This window comes from Emydura macquarii, unplaced genomic scaffold, assembly GCF_026122565.2.
Source record: "Emydura macquarii macquarii isolate MOO-44397 ecotype Brisbane River unplaced genomic scaffold, CSIRO-AGI_Emac_v2 contig_1253, whole genome shotgun sequence".
NCBI lineage: Eukaryota > Metazoa > Chordata > Testudines > Chelidae > Emydura > Emydura macquarii.
This window is the reverse complement of record NW_027131390.1, coordinates 87,469,862-87,493,038: the sequence shown is the minus strand read 5'-3', so window position 1 is coordinate 87,493,038 and position 23,177 is coordinate 87,469,862. Positions and strand designations below refer to the sequence as shown.

The window sequence follows — 23,177 nt, the reverse complement described above, 5'->3', positions numbered from 1 at the left end:
TAAACCTACAACTGCCAGAAGCTAGGCCAACAGGTGATGGATCACTTGAAATTGCCCTGTTCTGTTCATTCCCTCTGAAGTTTCTGCCACTGGTTACTTTCAGAAAACAGGATTCTGAGGTAGATGGACCCTTGGTTTGATCCAATATGGCCAATCTTAAGTTTATGTAAATAAGATATACTTGGATGAATTGGGGCAGCAAGAATTGTGAGCCAGAGAACTAAAATCTCTTGGACTATTTCATACAAATATTTAAGGTAAATTGTACTCCACTGATTATATTTAGGCTTGGAGGGATTTGGTTTTTATCAGAAAATATTGGCAAACATCAATTTCACCATACATGCACAAACTGATGAAAAAATATCATTGATGATTGAAATTTACAGGTAGGCACAACAGGACAGATGCTGCTTGAGAACTTTAATATTAGAGTTTGATTTAAGGATATTACTGTGGATATTTTGACGTGATACTGACCATTTCTGTTTTAACTGTTATAAAGCTTTAACTTTTTGAATCTCAACATCTATTGTTTTAAAATAATTGTTTGTTCATCCATTGTCTGACAACCCCCAATTTCCCACAATTGTGAAAATTTAAATTGATAAAACCAACTAAAATGCTTAAAACCCATAATTTTGTGCAACTATGAAATTTAAATAGATAAAAATCAGAAAAAAATGCTTAAAATTAATATTATCCATCAAAACTATAAAAATAAAATAAGAATTCTGCCAAGCCAAATTATATTTGTAAGATCATTCAAAAAAGAAACAGACAGGCTGATTATGATCTCTCTAATATTGCTGTATATTAGCAATAGCTCTACTGAAATCAATGGATCTTGACAAAATGTAAAACTAGTGTAAGTTCAGAATCAGAGCCACATTTTATAACTTCCCACATCAGAAAGAAAATTCCTGTGCTTATTAACTTTAAGTATGAGCCAACGGAGACTTAATACTAATGCTTTTTTGATTAATTGTTTCATATTCTGTTGTGAATACTTTCCGCATGACTACATAGCATAATAAAATAAATTCTGTTGTTAAATTCTACAGATACTATGAACAAAGCACAGTACTGTGTTTTGTAGTCTTAAGTATTCAATATTTTATCTAGTCTTAACATTCTTGAGGCCAGGACACTGCTTGCTAACTAAGTACCATTTAATTCTGATGGAGTGTAGAGTGTAAATTAAAAAAACTCTCCCCTACGTACACTTAGGGAGTCATGTTCAGGTCTCTTGAGGAGTGGGCTTAAATATAGTGAAATGGACATAACTACATGCCTACAACAATAAAAACACTCACTTGAGATTGACAAGAAGCGCAAACCAAGGACTCCTTATTCAGGTAAAATTCCATCTAACGTCTCCATATGTCTCTATATAGCAGGATAGCACGGTTTATACCAAGACAGACACTCTGGTGATGAGAGGCTAATTGAGAATCATTTGGGTATTGACTGGATTTAGCTGTGACAACAGAACTTTCATCAGATAAAACCACGGGGATAAGGCAAACACTGAACAGTAGATATTTACAATATACATTTTAGTTATTCTAGTTACACCTACAAAATTAGTTACAATAGTATATGGTAGAGCATCAAGGTGGATGTGAGAAGTGGCATTGTATCCATGTTGATTCAAACGCAGTGGCTGGAAATTCTAGTATATGTGTGCAGAGTCCCAGTAGCCCCTCCTGTAACCTGTTCACTACGGTGGTAATTAGCTGAAAGCTGTATTTTGGACCCTGATCTGTCACAGGTTGCAGGTGAATTATGTTCGCCCCTATTCCTACTTAGTTCCCCATAAAACAAGGTGTTTACTGAGGCTTTGTGCATGTGACTTTCACACATCATGAATTAAAAAATTATATATCAAAAACAGATAGAGGAGTATAACATCCTATGTGTTAAGACACAAAAAGAGTTGTTTTTATGACTAAGATTCATTTTGTTTAATCAAATCATGTTATTAGAACGTATACTGCTGCATGTCAGTGAAATTATTTTGAATTTGTTGAACTAATTTAGCTTTTCATTTAGATTCCTGTTGGACATTTAAAATATTTTTTTAATGTGCACTAAGTTCTAAAGGTAAAAAGGGAATTCCAAGTACAGAAAAATGGAAGAATATGCAAGATGGATCTGCAGTGTGGCTCAGAGAAGAGAATGTTGCCATAAGGGATGATTTCTAAAGATACAGTATATGCAGAGAACCCTACTGAATTTCTAGTGGAAAGTTTGGAAAACAAAATCCTTATTTTTAAAAAAATTAATAATGACTTTCAAACAAAATAATGTTAGCAGTTTTTAATACAGTTAGCCAGAAACTGCAATTCCCGTTCTTCAGAAAATTCCAAAATTACCCCTCCTACCCCTGAAATTTCTAAATTTCTGGCAGAATGGGAATTCTTAAAGTTAGTTTAGAAAAAGTCAAAACATCATTTTGTTATGATCTTTTCTAAACGTTGCTGAGGCTCCCTGAGTTGCCCAAAGCCCCAGCAGCCCAACAGGAAAGGATGTGGGCTGTTCAGGAGACAGTGCTCCCGGGCTGACGAGGAGCCTTCAGAGACTCAGCTCTGGGGCAGTCAGACTGGCAGGCGGGGGATGAGCACAGAGTCTGGAAACCTTGTGGGCCTTGGCCCTGGGGCAGTCTGCCTGCTGAGGTATCCCAGAGCTGGGGAGCCTGGTAACTCCACCTCTGAGGCAGTTTACCTGGTTGGCTGCCCTGGAGCTAAAGAACTTGGAAGCCTGAGTTTCCCACCAGATCACTGGAATGCTCCTGAGTTGTGGAGTGAGGGCGGGGGCCTACAGAGCTGGGTATGATTTTCTGATGGAAAATTGAAATGTTTCTGGTGAACCCATGGACATTTTGATTATATAAAAAGTGAATTTTCCATCAGAAAAGTATTCTGACGAAAAATTCCCAACCTGTTCTAATAATTTAGTTATTTATATTCTTATTCTTAATATCCGGTCTTATTAGCAATTATTTATTTCAGATTGTAGATTTTACATACTGTAATGAAGGGGATGTACTCATTCATGTTTGCTATAAGCTGTCTTTCCCTTGTTTCTTGATTTTCATATGATATAGATGTTAGTTTCATTTTTGCTTGAGCTTACAAGGCCTCATACTCATTGCTGGACTAGCTCTTTTGTGATAGCTTTTGAATGCCACGTCCAATCAACTCCAAAATTTCAGGGAATGTTATAGAAGGAGGAAATGGGAGATACCCATCTCAACTCTGCTGAGACTCCCAATACAGTTAAAAAACGTTGACACCCTGAAGGACTTACATCCCTGACAGAAAGAAAAGAAATAAGGATGGTGATGGGGAAGGGAGAAATGTGGGGGATACATAGAAACCCTGACAGAAGAAGAGAATGAGGGACCCTGATAGAAGGAGAAAGGGGGAGTAGGGGGAATGAATGGAAGGAGGAATGGGGGATAATGGTATGGAGGGAGAACATGGGTGACAAACAGAACCCCTAGCATTTGGCATGGGGTGTAGGAGGATTGGTGGGCACACAGAGCCCCTGGCATGGAGAAAAGGGAGGATGGTGGGCAATGGACAGAGGGGGAAATGAGGGGGGCGCACAGGCCCTGGCATGGGTTGGAGTGGGAAATGGTGATACACAGAAACCCTGGCATAAGGGAGGGGGTAGGAGGGTTACAGAGAGTTCCTGAAATAGAGGGGGTTGGGAGGGCGGTACATCTGGAGCCTGTGGGTGGAATGCAAGGAGACCTTGGTGTGTGTAATGAGCTCAGCCCACAGAAGCAACCAAGCAAGTAGCGTTCTAGTTACCCAGTGTTACAAATATCTAACAAATATATTCTTATGAAAGGAATACCCTACTTTAAAAAGTGCTGTCTTGCTGGATACCTGCACTCCTGGGGTGGAAGAAAATGCATGACCAGGTTCTGATCTCACACTGTGGTAAATGGAAGGAAGGAACTTCATTGCTGTGGATAGTGTTACACTGGTATGAAACTACTACAACCATGGTCGTACTGGAAAAATGTACCAGTCAGTTCTGACAAAAGTTAAACTGCATCAGAGTTAAAACTGCAGGAGCTGTAGTGTGGACAAGGCTTAAGTGGCTGGACCTGTTTTGACCACCAATTAGATAAGACTTGCTTTTCAGCAGGTTGAATTTCCATTTCCTGTTTTGTCAGCGTGGAGAGAGCTTGCCAGCCCAACTGATCATGGTGACTGCACACCCCAAACACGCTCCAGCCTGGAATCAACCTGAGGTCTTGGATCTCATCAGTCTGTGGGGCGAAGAGTCTGTTCTGGCTCAGCTCTCAGCAAGCAAAAGAAATGTGGATATCTACAAGAAGATATCTTGCGGTATGTTGGAGAAGAGGTACAACAGGGATGCACAGCAGTGCCACCTTAAGATCAAAGAGCTGAGGCAGGCTGATTAGAAAACTAGGGAGCTAACAGTCTTTCTGCCTCCTCACCAAAAACATGCCACTTCTACGGGGAGCTGCCTGCGATTCTTGGCGGAGACTCCCACTATGCCACCACGCAATGTTGATATCGTGGGAGAATCCGAGGCCAGGATGAATGAGGACGAGTCTGTGGATGACGAAGAGGATAATGAGGAGAACAGGGGGCAGGCAAGTGGGGTATCCCTTCTCCCTGAAAGCCAGGAGCTGTTTGCAACGCAGGAGCAGCCACCCAGATGCAGGAAACCGTGACTGACTGGGATGCTGGGGAAAGCACATCTGGTGAGTATGTACTGCAAATTGATGTGGCTCCTGTCTCGCCCTTGAAAATACTGCAGAATAAGTCGTGAGGTGTTTGTGATACTCACAATAATAGTGCAGAGCTGAGCAGGCTTCAATGGCGTGCGTGTGGTAGAGAGTGAAGGATTTGAAAAAAATGGTGCGAAAAGGCGATCGTCTGTTTGTTTGGACTGGGACAAGAAGGGAAGGGGGAGGGAGTACATTGTATCATAGGAGGATGACAGTCTTCCCAAATGCCCCTGCAGGTAGTTGCACTGTGGGATAGCTATCCACAGTGCACTGTCTTGATTGTCGACATAAGCACAGATGCAATGAGTGTGGTGTGATCATGCTCTTTAGAATTCTGCAGCTCGAGGGTGAAGGGCGATATAAATTAAATCAACCTCACTCTGCAGTGTAGTGATCTGGACCACCAACATCTTTAAGTTCAAGCCAAAGTATTGACTCATTAATCAAATCAAAAGCTGCGTTGATATATACCATGTGAAGCAGGCTGTTAAATTATTGGTGCAGCTAAGCCAGAAGCAAGCGGGTAAGGACAGCATCCATCATTGGCCACCCAGCAGTGAAACCAGATTGCTGTAGATGATGTCATCATGGGTAGTAGCTGTGGAGTTTAGAGATACACAGGACATTGTGGTGTATGGAAGATTTTTGGTTTTGGAAAGTGTAAGGCGGTTTGCCGTTTTAGGGAAACAAACTGTTGTTACTATGACCCTAGCTTCAGCATCTCTCATATTTTCTTATTTCTTCCTGGTACAGCTTGAACTCAACATCGCAGTTCTCTCTGGACTTTGTGTTTTTAAGCCTCTTCTCTGCCTGGTTTTGTGGTTAGCTCTCTGCAGCTTTCCAGCTGTCTTGGCTGGGTTTTCCAGTTTGTCTGTTTTTCCTTTTTCCCTCTTTCCTTTTTGTAAGGGTGTTCTGTGATCTTTGGGGTCTTTATCGGATCCTGTTCTGACATAATGTAGAGTTTACAGAGACCCAGGACACCATTGTGGATGTGAATTTCCTGCTTAGATGGGGTTATGCCTCCCTGCTGTATGCCCCATAGTGGCTCTGTCTTTTCACCACCAATACCACAATCGTGGCCTTACCTGCTCTACTTTAAGTGTGATTATCCTAGTCAATGCAAGTGGTTCCAGTCAATAGCACACAACAAAGGCCCTGAATAAGAGTGATCTATTCTATTCTATTTCACTGTATGTACAAAAATGGCCCAGATTCTACAGTGATGAGGGGGTATATAGGTTCTTACACCACACTCATAACTAAGTATCCGGGCCATTGGTTCTATATTTCAGGGCCCACAACATAGATATATCAGGGAGACATCAACTAAAAAGGTATGTGGGGCTGTGTGTTATTAATTACATACAACCTTGTTGTTTACTGATTGTGTGTAAATAGAGCTGATTGGAAACTTTCAAATGAAGATCCTTTTCAATGAAAAATGGCCTTTTTAAAAAAATGAACATTTTCATGTTTTTTTCCCCCCAGAATCTTCTATTTTTTTCCAGTGGAAAAATACGAGTATTGTTGTTCTGGTTTTCAGTTTTTCTCTCTCAACCTTCCCCCACCTTTACATGTCAAAGTGGAAAAGGGAAAAAATGTGAAGGAAAAAATAGAGAGAGAAATGGGGTGGAGGAATAGAACCAGCTCCATGAAAAAAAAACAAATTCTACGCAAAAATAACTGTATGTTTAAACACTTGCATTTTTGCTTGTAATTGGTTACTGCTTTTCTCCTGTATGATTAAGGAGGGGGAAAAAAACACTGATCAACCACAATATGGCCAACCCCACACATTAAAAAATCATAAAATAGGGTTAAAAATTTGAGTCCTTTTCCTTTGCTTCTAATTTTTTAAATATTAAGGTGCATTTAGGTCACTGTTTCAAGCTTTTCTCCAGAACCATTAAATTTACTTTGAACGAATTTGAGATTCATATCATGTGATCTCAATAGCTGGGGCTTCAAGGAAAAAAGCAATTATTGTGAGATGGGGATAAAATCTGAAGAGTTGATAACACTGATAAATGAGCAGCAGTTGCACTGAATTTCTCCCTTCCACTGAGTTAGTGGAAGAATCTCCACATGAATAACGTGGTTTTGTGCAAGAATAGGTGCAGTGGGGTAGCAAAGAGTCTGAAGCAGGATCCCATAGCACACCTATCCAAGATCTGGTGGAAATTAATACTGCTGAAAGCTGCATAAAGTTCTGATCCTTGGCTTTTATTGTGAATGGAAGCCATTAAACAGCCATGGATTAGGAATCTATGGCAGCCTAGTCCAAGGCAGCTATGCTGCTGTGAGGAGTGGGGCTTGAAAGAAGTACTGCAGGACATCCCCATTCCATGGATGATCCCAGATTTGCAGGTTTATAGACAAGGGCCAGTTAGAAATATTTGTGATTGAGACCATTCTCCTCCCTCTTCTAGTTCAGTCAGTAATCTCTGCCTCCGAGATAGGATAATGTGCTGAGTTCTCCCTGGTTTTGCATTTGTGCTTCATCACATACATGTTTTTCCCATGAAACAAGGAAAATTTGGCCCTAGGATGAGAATGCAGATGTTGATGTTTTTGTATTTGGAATACACTAGCATCTAGTTTTTAAATGAATTATAAAAGCAAAGCATTTAGATAAAACTCTATGCTCAGTTAAGAAAGATTCTAATCCCTGGATTGATTTACAAAGAACACCCAGTATAAAAGCCTTCAGTAGATGTTTGTTACTGGAAAGAAAACAGAATGTACTTCTGTGAAAGCACTCCCTGCTGGACTGGAGAAATGAATTTACTCTGTTTTATTTAACCTTGAGCTTCTCCATGCTGAAATTGACAAATTAGAGCCAAAAGAGCACAGTGATAGGAGAGAGACCCTTGTAAATGAGGAACTGGATGAACTCAAGGGACATAATATTCCATGAGATGTACTAATCCTGTCAGATTTTCTAAATTTGGAGGATGTGTGTTATAATTAACACACTGTGCATAGTAAAGCAGAAAATATAGAGTGCATGTAAAAAAAATAATGTTGTGTATTACAGTAAATATGTCAGAGCAGCTTATCTTTCAAAACTGTTTGTTTTCAGCAGCAAGATTCACTTAATAAGAAGCAATTTTAGAAAAGCAAAGCACCTCTTGTTTATATTTTTCAAAATCAACACAGTAATATTTTGAGCAACAAATGTAAATATTAACAAGCACAGTTTAAAGTGATAAAACAAAACCCTATTCACCTTTATATATGAACACAAAGCTGAATCCCATAATTGACTGTGTCTTGTATTTTATCAGGAAAAAGAGCACTGTAATTTTTATCTCAGCCAAAATATTTCACATATGTAAAAAGGCAAGTTATATAAAAACATAGGATGCAAAGTCTCTGTTAACTGCTTTGTTAAAAGTGTCAGTGAAACACTGAAACAAGATATAAATAGGGCAAACTTTGGTACAACCCTACAATATGGGATTTCTGAGACAGGATGCAAGTTAGTCTCAATTGTTTTATTTAACCTGATCATTAAAAAGCCTCCCTTTCCTGATATGGCTGTGCTTCTAGTTATCCCTTCTTTATCTGTTTTTCTTTTCTCTAACTTACCTTTGTACGTGTGAATTTTTTTGGAACTGGTATAATTTGCCTTTTTTTTTTTTTTTTTTTTTTTTTTTGGGGCAGTTAGACTATTTGTAAAAGTTAATTTCGAATAACATCGATGCGGGAGGCGGGGTAGTGTTTTAAGAGAGGTACCGCAACAATATTTCTGGGGGAAAAAAAAGTCAGAATCTTTACCCACCTACAACATATTTGAATAGCACCATGAGAATTTTCAAGTATTGTAATGGGTCCCATTCAATTTCCAGTATAATAAATGTTTCTTGGAAGGGCTATAAAGTTAAGGGAGAAATATGTGTTCACCCCAAGATCACAGGAAAACCAGATTGAACTGACCGTGGAAAGTGAGAAGAAAAAGGAAAAGGTGAACAAGATTCCCGCCCCCCCGTTAAATTTTGGCTGCATTGTTCTGCAAATGTTCCGTTCACTCTTTCCCGGCCTTGAATGTTCAGTCGCTTCCCTAGCGAGGAATGCCCTGCCCCTTGCTCTGTTTCTATGGCTTGCATTACACTCCGCGTCTGAGCGGTCATCTCGGTCCGCAGCTGGAAGATCTCGGTCCTGTGTAAATCAGTACTTGGTTTGTCAGACCAGTAGCCCACGCTCCCCCTCCTTTGAGGCGCAGAACGGACCGCAATGGCCGGCAGCGCTCTCCGCTCATTGCGGCAAAGGGCAGATGGTGCAGTTTGTGTGCACACGGCGCTGGTTCCCTCCGAAGGTAGCCGGTGTCCAGGCTCCGGCTGTTAACACCGCAGTGCTCTGGGAGCGAGCAGGGCTCTGTCAAGCTGTCACTGCCCCTGGGCTCGCCTCGCTTCTCTCTGGTAAGGGTGAAAGGGGGGTGAAGACACAAGGGGGAGCGGGGTGAAGGAGCCCGGGGTGGCAGGAGGAATGGAGCGGGCGTGAGAAGACAGCGCAGAAGCTGATGAAACAGGAGGTGTGAAAGGAGACAATGGGCGAAACTGGGGTGCAACACGGTGGGGCAGCGGGTGGAAGGGGGGGGCAGCTGGGCTGGCCCAGTTTCCCACCTGCCTCCCATAAAGGCGTGGGAGACAGGTGGGAAACAGGGTCCCTTGTCCCGAGGGATGAGAGAGAGCTGGGGTTCGTGGGAGCATCGGGGCCCAGCCGGCGGGGGCTTGGCGGGGGGGGGGGGGGGAGGAGTCTGTCAACTCGTCGTGGTGGGTTTGTTGAGCAGGGGCAGTTTGAGGGCTCCGGCCACTTGTCCCAGGCTGGGGTGGGAAGGATTTGGTTCAGGGCACTGGACAGGTGGCCTGGTAAAGGCTGGGGCAGTTGGGGGCTGGATGACACTTTTTTGTTGCCGTGGTGGGCGTGGGAGGGTTTTTGGCAGCTCGCGGGGAAAGTTCAGAGCGCCTCTCTTGTGGGCTGTGGGCGGGTTTGGGGTCGCTTATCACTGGGGTAGAGAGGTGCTGGGCAGGTTTTTTCAGCTGCAGATTAGGGCTGCCTGTTGCGGGGTCTGGGAGGGCTTTGGCTCGGTGTCCAGGATGGTTGTAAGAGGGGCAGGGTGTTGTTGGGTGGCGTGAGAAGGGAAAATGCAAACCCCAGCAGGGTTGCGGAAAATGAGTTCCCCACACGACTGGTGGCAGCTTTGAGGGGAATCGCAGTTCCAAGAGCGGCCCTGTCCCCGGGACACAGACAGCTCCTGGGTGGAGCTGAGGATGACCTTGGCAACAGGTAGGTCTCTCCAAAGAGGATTGATTCCACGCCGGCTTTATTGTCCCTCCTTTTCCCTCCTGCCTTACAGGCAAATGACAAGCTGCTTTGCTGCTAGCCTGGCCGCGTGACTCTTTTTCACAGCTGATTAGGCAGCCACGCTAATTGACTAGCCAATTAAAAAGCTCCCTGGCAGTTTAGCCTTTTGGATTGGCTGAAGGTGAGAGCCCGGGGCCCTGGCAGGCCGAGCGTTCCACAGCAGGACTGTTGCATTGCGCGCAGCCTGTGTAGTAGCTGCGTGCATTCGTGGGATGGGGAGGCTGGCTGGCTGGAGGGTGGAGTTGGTGCATTGCTTTGGTGAGTAAAGCTTCTTCCCAGTGTCTGAGCACAAAGAAAAGGAGGTTCAAGTGCAGAGGATGGCGCACATGCAGTCTGAGCGGGCCCTGTGGGCATGCTGTGTCCCAGATATTTTTCAAAACAGCAACAGATGAAATGCTTGGTAACTTCTTATCATTTTCAAGTTCATCTCAGGAGCTGTATTTTCCCTTCTGTGTCTGCTTCTCACAGCACACTGTAGTAGTGTTATTGTCGTTTAATAGTCCAAGGGGTTGGGCAGCTCGAAGGGTTTGGAAATGCACAATTTTTCTTCTTTGAGGAACTTCAGTGTGTCTGTGTATTTTTCTTCTTTTGCGAACTTCAGGCGCTTATAGCTGGTAAAATACAAATTAGTTTAGTTTATGAACTTCAGAGCCAAAGAAAATAAGTTCATTCAGTCCGAGTATGGTTTGCGCTGCAAACTGTCAGGTTTTTTTTTTTTTTTGGGGGGGGGGGGAGGAGGAGAGAGAGAGAGAGAAAAGGTGAATAGGGATTTTTTGCTGTTGACGGAAAACATACTGCAGCCAAATGTGTTGTTGTTAGTCAACTACAGAAACTATGCTTGAATGTGAATCTAACTTCATTACAAAGATAAGGGTAAAAATCCTAGCTTTACTTCATTTTATTTTGCTGTGTCAATTGAACAAAACAAAGGGAAGCCGTCTGAATTGATGATCACTTTGTGTTTTGTGAATAGATATTATAATGAGCATTTGGTAGGGAAAGCTATAGTTAATGATGAAAAATAATTTAAATTATAACCTGTTTTCATATGGTCAACTCTCTAGAAATCTTTTAGACTCAAATTGTTCATATTAGTCTCTGGTCAAAGATGGTTTCTTTAAATTTGAACAAAGCTTTTCAGCCCTTGATTTTTTCCACCTGGTGAAATGCATACACAGATAGATATAAAATACAAGGCAAAAAGTGTGGGTTATATAAAATCCAAACATTTTTCCACCCTCTTTAAAATAATCATCACTTTTTTTCCCCATATGGCCAATTTAAAAATAGCTAAGCTTTGAAATTTTGACTGTAAATAATTCTCAGTGAAGAGGATCTCCACAACAAATTTGAAAAAAATGGGTTGACTATTGATAAAGTCTGACTGATTGATTGAAAACTATTGTATATATGTAATCTAACATTTCACTTAGTTTGAAGGTGAAATCCTGATTCTGTTGAAGTCTATGAAACTTTTATCATTGACTTCAGAGGAACCAGGGTTTCTCCCTCATGAATGTTTATACATCAGAAGAAATGCAGTGTATGTGTGTTCTTTCAGAAGAAGTCTGCATTTGTCAATACATGTCTTAGAGATATCAACTGATGCTCCTGTAAAGACTTGAGAGTTAGGTGCCTAGGTGTTTCTGAAAATCCTTCTATGGGCCTATCTGCGTCTTTAGGTTCCCTCAAAGTCTTTAAATATCTGTCCCTTAGATTATGTTACCATAGGGTAGCAAAGGGGCGTCTTTCTTCTTTCTAAAAAATAAATACATGGAAAGTAAATGCAGAAAACTTCATTAATCTAGGATTCTGATAGCACAGTTTTAAAAATACTGGAAATGAATATACTCAAGGAATCTTAATAGTTTGTTTCCTGACTTTCTCTTATAATGTTAAAACTGTACAATTAATTTAATGAAGTTATTTGGATTTAATATATTCCATATATGCTTTCTAATGAATGTTTGTGTAAATACAATTTTTAAAAATCTCCTTTGCATTTGAGGACCATGTAATTAAATGGTTTTCTTGTTGAAATAATAATTTACTTCATATCCATGTTGCACTAGAAATATGTAATTACGGATCTTTTAAAATGTAATTTACTGTATATATAATACTAATGAATTGTTGTAGAATTTGTGTCAAGACCTATTTAGAAATGTCTTTGTAGGTAATTAGTCTGATGGGGCCCTATTCAATACAGAATACTATGATTTTGGAAACTTGTATTAGGTTATGGAATCTCCTCAAAATGTGGTGATGTGGGTGAATTCTACAGCCTTGTTGGCAGCGTTTACTTTATTGAATGTGTGAGCTTCAGACCATAATGGTCCCTCTCATCTATTATGATCTATACGGTCATTGTGGATACAGTTGAGTGAATATATTACAATGCTTTTTCAGTCTTAATGGTGTGTTGTGCCAAGACTTATTTAGCAACTCATTCATCCAATACATTAGATAGACTATGAATCAGTTCTTGCCAGTACATACTTGTGAAGCACTGAAAGAGCTCTAAAAATACTCCCAATGTTTTCCATTTGATTTAATCAACATTCTTATTTATAAAACAAAACATCTTAAGACCTGATTTTGCTTCCATTTAAATCAATGGCAGTTTTGTCAGTGCCTTCAAAGAGAGCAAGGTTTAGCTCTTAGTGATTTGGGGCCTGATGTTTAAAATTAGACATATGCAATTATGCTAAAAAATGCATGACTAATTTGTCTATGCATTTACTACAATTAAGTGTGCAGATTGATAATTGAATGTGTAACTGGACATTTCCACATTCAACTGACCATTTATTATTTAATTCACATACACAATTCCATTGTGCATTCATATTAGCCAGGTAACTGTGCATATAATTGTGTTTCTAATTATGAAAATCAAATTCTTTACATTTTATTTTCAAAAATAGCAAAAAGAACTAGTCTGCTACATGGATTTATAGTCTTCAAAATCTCACATTAAAACAGAGGCCTTCCTAGAATTACAGTACTGCTGAAAAAAGATTCTAAACCTGTCTTTTTTTATTGCTTTTTTTAAAATGTAAAAATATCCAAATGATTTTTAGTGCTGGAATATATATAAAATTAAATTCCTTTCTGAGATGAGACCTTGTATTCTAAACTGCAGGGAGTGCAAATTTTATTGTTACTGCTAAATTATACTTTCTCTGAAGTAAAAATTATTTAGAATGGAAAATTACATTTTACATTTATAATAATGTAAATATTGTTACTATAGAATAAAAATAGCTTGCTTTTTTAATTAGTTAACAAAGTACTCCATAATACATAAATTTAACTTCTTTTTGTAAGTTTTTTTTCTAGGTAGCAAAGGCTTAGAAAAGTATATTGACTATTCTGTAGTCCTTACACATGCAAGTAGTCTGTCAATGGGACTACTTGTAAGAATATCAATTTTCAGGAATAGGACCTATATGCCAACATCACTACATACATGTTTGTTAAATTCACAATATGTTAGGCCCCAGTCTTGCAAAGAGATTGTGAGCACGTTTTTATGACCACGTCGATCCCTTTGCAAGATCAAGATCTTGGAGCAAGTCTGATATTTATTCTCTACCGAGCAAACATGCCTAGTGGGCAGGGTTGATTCCAATATATGTACTTACAAATACAAATATGTACTTACCGTGATCATACAACTCCATAGCACTTTCTCCTGTTGAAATTTAATGTCAATTTTTAATATGAACAGCCTGAGGGTCTCATAAGTTCTTACTACAGTTTCTTCACAACTGTATTTTGTTCTTGAATTTTAAATTTTATTGCTGTAGAAAGTACATTTGGCACCTAGATCCTACTGCTTTGACTGCATTAGAAATAAATACTGATGGGCACATCAGTGATGCTTCACCACTACGTTAGTTCAGTTATACATTAATGTAACTCCACTGATTTCAGGCCCCTAAAATATATTGATTTTTTTTTTTTTTTTGGATTTCTAGTATAGAAATTTAACGTTATTTCTCCTTGTCCAGTACCTACAAAGCACGTTTAAGAAAGAACTGAAATAGTCATGCAGGTATTCCTGCCTATCAGTCAGTACAGAGCACCATTAGCATTTTAAAAAACACAGAGGCGCAAGCTGACTAGAAATCATTTGTCCATGTAATATTTCTTGTCCGTTGTGTTTGTAAGTTATGTGTAAGTACATGAAATATATGGTGAACAGGTACCTATTAAACTTACACTGCTACTGTGGATTGAACGAAATATGGCACAAGTACATTTCTTATGTCTCTAAGTTAATATTTATTAGGTATTGAACAAAATTAAAATAATACAGAGGCAAGTCACTTGTGAAAGGGATACCACTTTAATAAACAGAGGAACAGCACATCTTATTACATCTTAGATAAAATGAATGGAGTATTCAAACAGCCTGAAACAAATTCTGCCCAGACTTGTGATCCAGTCAAACCCAAAGTGGAGTTTCATGAGGCAGAAATCAGGGCAGAATTTGGCCCCTTGATTTCTGTTAGTTTTTTTTAAACTTATATTTACACAGACTGCACGGGGAGAGTTCTCTCTTTTTGCTGTGTTAAAGTTGAGGACTTATTCTTATATGGAACGTGCGTGAAAGTTCAGTTATCAATTAAGATGATCAGTCCGTATTATTAACTCATGTTCTCATGATGGCTCTTGACTCTGATATTCTGCTCCTTCTGTGTGTGTAGAATTCTACAGTGATATCAAAGAATGTTCTGTGAAGTCAGGGAGAGTAGAAAGTTGGAGCTGAAATCCGCCACCTCCATCTGAGAGCAGAATTTTGCCATAAAAATAGGTATATTTCAATTTTATTTGCTGGCAATAATACGGATGAGTTAGAATGAGCAAGGAAGATATTCTATACTGAGCCTAATTTTGTTTCATTTTCTCCAAGTTCAGAAGCATCATCAACAACAAAAAGAAAACTAGTTTGATCAAACAATGAAATAAGAATACAGTTTAATGAGCGAAAAATAATCACCACACTTTCTTAAATATAATTCCATTTTATTACAATGAAATGTTGTATGGGAGCAGGACTACTACTGAGGTCTTATTTGTGGGCTTTGAATTGTAGTTACCACTAACACATTGTATTTGGTTAGTGCAACACAGCATATATGAGTAACAAAAATTCCTTGACTATGATATTATCAGGTTGTTTTACTCAGTCAGTGGGATAATTTATGTGAGTAAAGGGCTATGAGATGATTTATGTGAGCTATGTAGTTCATTCTTTGGATCTTCTCGACACAGTTCACTGTGGGCCAGATACCTTCCTTATATTTTGGTTCTGTATTACTCAGTAAGATATAATGCATTGTTAGGATACTGTAAGATATATTTAATTAACATGTAATCCACTTCCTCATTGACCAACCTCTGGGTAAATCTTAGGAATGGTTGACATTGGTCAAGATTATTATTTTATACAATGGCCATCTGTCATGGTGACAGATTGCTTCCCATTAAGAAAACATGTTTACAAAGTGGAAAGCCAAGAAGACAGTGCCTAGGCTGTAGGATAAATTTATAAATCACTATTTTGTGGATAGATTTCCATTATAGACAATGTTGTCCCATACTATAATCAAAGTAGAGCATCAGCCTTATAGCATAATAACACAAATATATTTCATATTTGTTTCGTTGGGCTTTTGTCTCCATAGTTCAACATTTTCTTTTAGTTTTGAATGACATTTTCCTACATGAATTGTTGGGGAACTCACATTTTCATACCACAATTAGTACTTACTGATTTTTCTTTTTAAGTGTTAGAGTAATAGTAATGCTCATATAAACTTTACCCTGTTGTTTTCCCTGTCTCATTTACTATGTTCTATGGAATGTTGGGTGTGCTTTTCCAGTGGGTAGAAATAATTTGATTCTTAACGTTATATGCATCATATTTTCATCATAGGAAATGTTATTTTCAGATGTCCCAGGTAAGGAATCTTTTTCATTTCAGTATGAGTATACTTTTATATTGTATCTAATATATTTTTTTTCATATTAACATGGAAACTCTGAGGTTTTCATTTGTATGCAGAAGATATACAAATCAGTAAGTGGTGTTATTTCATTGTGGACCACATTGCCCCATGAGCCCTTTAAATATTTTGCTGTGTCTGCATGCTGAAGGAACTTACAGTGAACCATCTTTTTGTTCAGTGGTTGTACAGTGCTTAGCACAATGGGTCCAATGACTAGGGCTTTTAGGTGCTACAATAATACAAATGATTAATAATAACAATAGCCCTCTTTTGTACTGAAGTCACTGAAGAACTTTGCAATAAGCAAAGGTCCCTTATAACTGGTGTTGCAATTTGTGCTTTGTATGGTTTTGAAACTATACCAGATTAACATCCTGCTTCAATATAAGTAGAGTTTTGCTTTATCTGAATTCACTGTAATAGCATTTTTGGTATTAATATTTATTTCTATTACAGTAGAGCTCACATGCCTCATTCAGTGTCCTCACTTGAAAAGTTTACAATCTGCTGAATTGTAACACTCGGAATATTAAGCAGTAGCCTTGAATTTATCTAAGGTATGGATATAACCTTTCTAATTTACTGCTCCATCAGCAGCATTTCAAAATAAACCCAATCCAATTTCCCATTAAGTTAAATGGGAGTTTGCATTGAAGTAAATGGGCAGGGCATAGGTCAATTATAAATAAATGTCATATTTCACTTTTCCTCCTTCATATGCATCCAAGCTTCACAGAAACCATTCTGCATTATATTTAAATTTCAGGGATCAAATTCTGCCCTCTTCTATACCCTCTGCAACCTGCAGTCTTGAATGGAGTTAAACGAAGTGTAAGTCTTGTCAGAATTTGGAGACAGGCGTTTAATCAGTCAGTCTACTACTACTTTTATTATTATATGTATGGCTAGCTACATGTCCCCCTAACTGTAATACAAAGGGAAAACATCATAAAGAACAGTTGTACTCTATACATTTTACTGATTGGCTACCATGGATGTTGAATGGTGCCCTCCTATACTGAATGTATTAGGTTGGGAAAATGCTAGCAGCATACAGGTTAAGTATTCCAAAGTGGTAATTTATAAAATTACTTGGGTTTTGTTCTCTCAGTGGCATTTCTGAACTAAGATGTGTAATTAATCACTGTGTAAAAGAAGAGAAATATGTGAACTGGTTAACAAACTGAAAGATGCAAATTTGGAAACTTTCTCTACTGCACCAAAGTGAAAAGTAAGATTCTTGAATTCTACATTCAGGGTTATGTAAACTCTGAATTTTCCTGGCTTTTTGCATTCAGAGGAGAACAAGGCTGGATTCTCATGATCTTTCCTACTTTATAGTTTATTACATTTGATTATTGGCACTTGTAGTATTGTAAGGACAGTTAAAAATATCCCTTTTATAATTAAACTAAACTTACATGCTCCAGTCTTGTTGTTTAGCCTATGAATTGGAACTTCTAAAACAAGCCCTTTGGCCATGTTAAAATATTTGTGATTTTTTTCCCCCTAGGTACTTGGATATTGCTAACTTTAATCCCTGTTCCCTTCCAGCATCACACATGCTTCATTTATTGCTTTAAAGCATGTCACTGAAAAGTGTTGCACTAATATACCACAAATTGACGTCTTATTTTCACATAATAAATGGTTCATACTGTAATTCTGGCTTAAGCTCTTTGTGGTTTGCCTTCCACAATGGAGAGAAGTTGACGTCCATGGAGCTCGGTGCAGGTGGAGGGATCAGTAAATAAAGGCCCTAGTGTCGTAACTAGATCTGTATTTGGAACATACAAGCGACCATACTGGGTGAGACCAATGGTTCATCTAGCCCACTATACTGTCTTCTGACAGTGGCCATTGTCAGGTGCTCCAGAGGGAATGAACAGAATAGGCAATCATCAAATGATCCATCCCCTGTTGTGTCGCCCATTCCCAGCGTCTGGCAAACAGAGGCTAGAGACTTCAGAGCATGGTTTTGCATCCCTGCCCATTCTTGCTAATAGCCATTGATGGACCTATCCTCCTTGAACTTATATAGTTCTTTTTTTAACCTTTTATAGTCTTGGCCTTCACAACATCCTCCGGCAGCGTTCCACAGGTTAGCTGTGCATTTATGTGAAGAAATACTTCCTTTTTTTTTTGTTTTTAAACTTGCTGCCTATTTATTTCATTTGGTGACCCCTTGTTCTTGTGTTAAGAGGAGGAGTAAATAACACTTTATTTACTTTCTCCACACCAGTCATGATTTTATAGACCTCTATTATATTCCTCTATATATTAGTTGTCTCTTTTCCAAGTTGAAAGTCCCAGTCTTATTAATCTCTCCTTTATATGGAAGTTGTTCCATACCCCAATCACTTCTATTGCCTTTCTCTGTACCTTTTCCAATTCCAATGTATCTTTTTTGAGATGGGATGTCCAGATCTGCACACAGTATTCAAGATCTGAGTGTACCATGGATTTATAAAGAGGCAATACAATATTTTCTATTGTCTTATCTATCCCTTTCCTAATGATTCCGAACATTCTGTTAGCTTTATTGACTGCCGCTGCACATTGAGTGGATGTTTTCAGAGAGCTATTCACAATGACTCCAAGATCTCTTTCTTTAGTGGTAACAGCTAATTTAGATCTCATCATTTAATATGTATAACTGGGATGATGTTTTCCAATGTGCATTACTTTGCATTTATCAACAATGAATTTCATCTGCCATTTTGTTACCCAGTCACCAAGTTTTGTGAGGTCTCTTTGTAACTCTTCGCAGTCTGCTTTGTACTTAACTATTTTGAGTAGTTTTGTATCATCTGCAAATTTTGTCTCCTCACTGGGTACCCCTTTTTCCAGATAATTTATGAATATGTTGAAAAGTGTAGACTCCTGAGGGACACCACTATTTACCTCTCTCCATTCTGAAAACTGACCATTAATTCCTACCCTTTATTTCCTATCTTTTAACCAGTTACTGATCAAGGAGAGGACCATCCCTCCTATCCCATGGTAGCTTACTTTGCTTAAGAGCCTTTGGTGAGGGATCTAGTCAAAGGCTTTCTGAAAATCTAAGTACATTATATCTACTAGAGCACCCTTGTTCACATGCTGCTTGACTCCACCAATCTACTAGAATTTTTGAGGAGGTATGATTTCCCTTTTCAGAATCCATGCTGACTCTTCCCCAATAGATAGTGTTCATCTATATCTCCGATAATTCTGTTCTTTACTATAGTTTCAACCAGTTTGCCTCAAACTGAAGTTATGCTTACCGGCCTATAATTACTGGGTTCGCCTTTGGAGCCTTTTAAAAAAAAATGCACGTTCCTCCAGTCATCTGGTACAGAAGCTGATTTAAATGATAGGTTACATACCAGAGTTAGTAGTTCTGCATTTCACATTTGAGTTCTTCAGAACTCTTGGATGAATGCCATCTAGTCGTGGTGACTTATTACTATTTAACTTCTCAATTTGTTCCAAAACCTCCTCAGACACCTCAATCTGGGACAGTTCCTCAGATTTGTCACCTATAAAAAATGGCTCAGGTTTGGGAATCTTCCTCACTTCCTCAGCCATGAAGACTGAGGCAAAGAAGTCATTTCGTTTCTTTGCAATGGCCTTGTCTTCCTTGAGTGCTCCTTTAGCATCTTGATCATCCAGTGGCTGCACTGGTAGTTGAGCAGGCTTCCTACTTCTGATGTACTGAAAAAAAATTTTGCTGTTACTTTTTGAGTGTTTAGCTAGCTTTTCTTCCAATCCTTTTTTTGACCATCCTAATTAAATTTGTACAGTTCACTTGCCAGAGTTTCTTCCTTTCTATTTTCCTCAATAAGATTTAACTTTTATTTTTTAAAGCATGCCTTTTTGCCTCTAACTGCTTCTTGTACTTTGTTTAGCCATGCTGGCACTTTTTTAGTCCTCTTACTATGTTTTTTAATTTGGGGTATATATTTAAATTGACCCTCTATTATGGTGTCTTTAAAAAGTTTCCATGCAGCTTGCAGGGATTTCATTTTTGGCCCTGTACCTTTTAATCTCTGTTTTACTAACTTCCTAATTTTTGTGTAGTTTCCCTTTCTGAAATTAAATGTTACCATGGTGGGTTGCTTTTGGTGACCCCCTCCCACTCCGCACAGGGATGTTACATTTTATAATGTTATGGTCACTGTTATCAAGCAGTTCAGCTGTATTCACCTCTTGGACCAGATCCTGTGCCCCCGTTAGGACTAAATTGAGAATTGCCTCTCTTCTTGTGGGTTCCAGGACTAGCTGTTCCAAGAAGTCATTTAAGGTGTCAAGAAACTTTATCTCTGCATCCTGTTCTGAGGTGACATGTACCCATTCAATATGGGGATAGTTGAAATCCCCCCTTTTTTACTGAGTTTTTTTATTTTTATATCATCTTTGTAATCTCCCTGAGCATTTCACAATCTCCCTTCTGATCAGGTAGAAATACTGTAGATTTGCATTTGGCTACTAGAACTTTAGATAATGGGATCCATAGAGCTTTTAGTCACCTGAAAATGAACTTGCGTGTGGAGGAAGAAATGAAACACTTTCTGTATAAATCAAAGTTTTGACAATTTGCACTGAAAATTTGTGAATACTGCATAGTTCTAAATCTTCCAATTAAGTTTTTTTTCTTTCATAAAATTGTCAGATGTATTGCCTGAATTAAAGACATTAAGTTCAATTTAAACCTAGTTATTGGAAGTCTTATGAGTGGAATTGCACCCTTATTTTTTTTTTCTTGTAGTTCAGATATTTGTGTGTTCTTTGTTTTGGCAAATTTAAATATAAGAATGTGTACAATTTGCATCCTAAAATAGCACTTCCATGAACAGAAGCAACCTCCTTAGGTCTTTAAAACTTCTGAAATTTTTGTAATTTTAATTTTACAGTATGTCAGCACATTTAATAGACATTCTGAGCCCATTGAAGTTAATGCCAGAACTACTGACTTCAGTGGATCTGGGATTTGACCCTATAAATTTGGACCTTTATATGTGGTGTGCTGCTTTTGAGTGTTTTAAGTGTAGCAAACAGAAACAAATACACACTCTTGTGGCCAATTTGTGATACAACATAATTATATCTTTTACATGTGCGGCAATTATGAATGAAACAATGCAACTGTCTGACACACATGTTGATTTGAAAAGGATATCATTTGCTAATATGTCGTGGGTTATCAGTTTTTGTTTTACTACATGAGGTTTATTTTGTCTGGATTTGTTGTGTGTAACTGTCTTGTATGAAATGGAATTTTAAAATTTGCCTAAGTGCTTAGAGGGTCTGATGGTTGTTCTATGAATCTAAATAAACAAATTAAAGAAAACAAAAATATACAATTATTTTACTTTAACAGTGAAAATGGGAAGGTGAAGGTGTTTTTGACATAAAAATGAATGAAATTTTAGGTCTAGTTATTACTAAAATTCACATTTCTATACAGCTATACTCGGTTATATATTATAATAATTTAAAACCGAAATGTGGTGAATGTTTAAATACATGTACTATCAAAACAGATGTTTAACAGACTTTATAATCTGTAGAAGTTCCATATGGCAGCAAAAAAATTATGCTTTATATTAACATTATAGATTAGTTTCTTAATTTAATGGTGAGTTCTGAAATAATTATGAGGGTGGAATTTAAAAAGCATTAATTTTTTGTGATCTTGAATACTTAGTAAAGAGAAGATATTTTCCTTAGAGTTTTTTGTTAACATAAACTTCAAAATTAAACAATGGCTGGTGAACCAAAGAATTAATGTAAAAAGTAGCCGGTCTGTTTAAAGTTCTTTATTTATCTTCAGCTTGTATGTCTCATTTCATAGAAATATCTCTATTATTTGTTTTTATTATTTATGTAGCACAGTAAATGTTCATAATGCTTTCCAGACAACTAAAAAATTTGGGCCAAATTCACTGCTGGGGTAAGCTGGTGCCAGTCTATTGAATTTAAAGTGGCAAAATAGGCTTACACCAGTGGTGAATTTGGTTATGCTCACCATCCCAAGGAGTTTAGTCTTCAGTGGGATTATTCATGGTCATAAACAAGGTAATATGTGTTTGCATGATTGGTGGTCAAAAAGTTAAATCAAGGGCACAACAAAATTGACAATGGACAATGTTTAGTGAGGAGAAGCAGACTGGGACAGCAGAGTGCTTTGGAGAGCTTACTTTTTCTGTGCAGGCTAGATTGTAAACATTATTTAAATCCCATATGTCATGCTTGCTACTTTTGAATAGCTTTATATATAAAGTAAACAACATTATGTGGTAGATACTCGTTGCAATGCTTCACAGGAAAAAGACACAAGGGATTTGAATGGGAAGCGGGTGGGTGTTTTGAAAAAGAGAAAACTACAGTGTGTTTTCGAGGAAGGCTATGCTTTCTTGTATACTTCATTTTCATTACACTGGGCTCTGTTTAATGATAAGTAAGAATTTGGGATTTTTCCCTTCTTTTTTCAATTGACTGGCCTTTAAGGCTTTTAAAAGATTTTAAAAGTAGCTTTGTCAACATTAGAAAAGCTGCAATGTAATTATGGCAGCTTTCCTTGCCATTACATTCTTTTTAATTACATGTTTAGCCTGCCTATGCCAAATTTCTTAACCCTGTCAAATATACTGTAGTGCACGTTTGTTTATATCTCTTTTAAAATGCCAGTCTTAGATTTTCTTACTCCTGACTAGGTCTTTCCTAGAAATACGAGGTTTGAAATGTAATCCTATAGCTTGCCAATATCTATTGTATACTGACCATTAATAATTATAGATGTTGAACTTCTCTGAATAGTTAAGGGTTGAGAAAGGACATATATAAAGATTCTGTCTCACAGTCCTGATCTTGCAAACCCTTGCACACAGAATAGTCCTTGCTGGGACTGCTCAAATAAATAAGGACACCTTGTTTGTAAGTGTTTGCAGCCCTGGGCCCTATATGTGTGCGAGTGAATCCTGTCATGATCTGTGGTATTTTACGTCTACATTGTGTCTATTCCTATGTTC

The 23,177-nt window shown here is 38.3% G+C and overlaps 1 protein-coding gene across 2 annotated transcripts in view; it reads left to right on the top strand.

Moving 5' to 3' along the window:
* The first annotated feature begins 9,106 nt into the window (after window positions 1–9,106).
* The window catches only part of LYPD6 (LY6/PLAUR domain containing 6), a 75,784-nt gene continuing 61,713 nt past the window's right edge, over window positions 9,107–23,177 (top strand). The window contains exon 1 of one of the 2 annotated variants that reach the window (XM_067549893.1): window positions 9,107–9,198. The gene's annotated coding sequence lies outside the window, so the exon portion shown is untranslated. Of the gene's footprint in view, window positions 9,199–10,361; window positions 10,403–23,177 lie in introns of those variants that run through there. The other variant, XM_067549894.1, reaches the window with a different exon arrangement.